The sequence below is a fragment of the Camelus dromedarius genome, chromosome 3 (genome assembly GCF_036321535.1).
Source record: "Camelus dromedarius isolate mCamDro1 chromosome 3, mCamDro1.pat, whole genome shotgun sequence".
Classification (NCBI taxonomy): Eukaryota; Metazoa; Chordata; class Mammalia; order Artiodactyla; family Camelidae; genus Camelus; species Camelus dromedarius.
Window position 1 is genome coordinate 21,167,501 of NC_087438.1, and position 2,577 is coordinate 21,170,077.

Sequence of the window (2,577 nt, forward strand, 5' to 3'; positions counted from 1 at the left end):
ATATTTTACAGTTTTAAAAATTATTTGTATTTTTAGGAATTTTAGATTTAAAGAAAAATTGCAAAGCTAGTACAGAAAGGTCCCGTATACACATTATCTAGTTTCTTCTATTAGTAACATCTTACTTTACTATAGTACACTTGGTAGGATTAGTGTAAATACTGATATATACACCAAAATCCACATTTCCTTCAGATATCCTCAGTTTTTCCTTGATGTCTTTTTTCTGTTCAGAATCCTATTCAGAATGCCACATCACATTTAGTTTTCTTGTCTTCTTAGGCTTGTCTTGGTTGTTATATTCTTGGGGACTTTCCTTGTTTTGGATGACCTTGACAGCTTTGTGGAGTACTGGTCAGGCATTTTGTAGAGTATCTTTCAATTGGAATTTGTCTGATGTTTTTCCTCCTGATTAGTCTGGGGTTGTGTTTCTGGAAGGAAGCTCATCACTGAATCCAAGTTAACTTAGTTTTTCTTATATACTTTCTTTAAGAGGTTTTGTACTTTTGAATTTTACATTTAGACCTATGATCCTTTTAAGCTAATTTTTGTGAAATACATGTCATATGGCAAAATATTCTCTAATATAAATCTTAGCAATGTTCTCCTAGGGCAGTCTACACAAGCAATAGAAATAAGAGCAAAAATAAACAGGACCTAATTAAACTTATAAACTTTTGCACAGCAAAGGAAACTATAAATAAAACAAAAAGACAACCTATGGAATGGGAGAAAATATTTATAAATGATGTGACTGACAAGGGCTTAATTGACAAAATATATAAACAGCTCATACAACTTAATAACAAAATAACAAACAACCCAATCCAAAAATGGGCAGAAGACCTAAACAAGCATTTCTCCAATAAAGACATACAAATGTCCAATAGGCACATGAAAAAATGCTCAATATCACTGATTATCAGAAATGAAAATCAAGATTACCATGAGGTTTCACCTCACACCAGTCAGAATGGCCATCATTAAAAAGTCCACAAACAATAATGCTGGAGAGGGTGTGGAGAAAAGGGAACCCTCCTACATTGTTGTTGGGAATGTAGTTCGATGCAGTGATTATGGAAAACAGTATGGAGATTCTTAAAAACTAAAAATAGACTTACCACATGATCCAGCAATCCCACTCCCAGGCATATATCTAGAGGGAACTCTAATTGGAAAAGATACATGCACCCCAATGTTCATAGCAGTATTATATACAATAGCCAAGACATGAAAACAATCTGAATGTCCATTGACAGATGACTGGATAAAGATGTTTTGATATCTATATACAATGGAATATTATTCAGCCATAAAAAAGAATGAAATAATGCAATTTGCAGCAACATGGATGGACATGGAGATTGGCACACTAAGTAAGTAGTAAGTCAGACAAAGAAAGAAAAATATCATATATCACTTATATATGGAATCTAAAAAATGATACAAAAAAAACTTATTTACAAATGAAACAGAGTCAGAGACATAGAAAACAAATTTACAGTTACCAAAGGGAAATTGGGGAGAGATAAATTAGGAGTATGGGATTAGCAGATACAAACTACTATACATAAAATAGATAAACAAGGTCCTACTGTATAGCACAGGGAACTATATTCAACATCTTGTAATGAAGTATAATGGAATAGAATCTGAAAAAGAATATATGTATGTGTATATATATATATAACTGAATCACTTTGCTATACACCAGAAACTAACACACCATTGTAAATCAACTATACTTCAATATAAATTCAATTAATTAATTATTTTTAAAAAATAATAAAGTAAAATTTCTTGCATGAAAAGTCTGCTGGTGACAAATTCTATTTAAGTTTTTGTTATCTGTCAAACTGTACTTCACTTTTGAAGAGTAATTTTGCTGGATATAAAGTTCAAAGTTGTTATTATTTTTGTTTTCCCTCAACATTTTAAATATTTCACCACAATCTCTTCTTGCTTCCATGGTTTCAGACAATAATTATTTTCCTTTTCCTCCATATGTAAGGTGTGCTCTTCCTTCCCCTACAGCTTCTGTCAATATTTTATCTTTGTATTTGATTTTTATGCACAATCTCCTGACAATGACTTTTAAATTATGAAGTAGAAATCAATAGTTCTTAAACAGATTTCTGTTTTCTTGTTTACATATCATTTGTGATAGCCCTCATGCTGAACAACAAACTTTGATCAACTGTATGAGACACATTCATTGTCAACTTTCTTGAGAAACGGAGATTTATTTCTTAATTTATTATGTAACAGATATTTTTATAAAGTATTGATACCAAGTGTGTTTATTTCAGAGTAAAATGTTGTTCACAATATAAAATATATAGTTATGTATTTACATCATAAAATAAGTGACAAAAACACATTATCAGGGACATTCAAACTTTTCTCCCTACATTAGTTCCTCAACAGTGTCACTTAGCTTCTATTTCTTATATATATCTCAGGCATCTATAACTTGTAATTTCTTTTTATTTTCAACTTACAGTGTGGACTACAACCTAGTAACTTAATTGATGTCTCAGACTAAAGTTCCACTGTTCAAAGGGTCAGGGAACATTG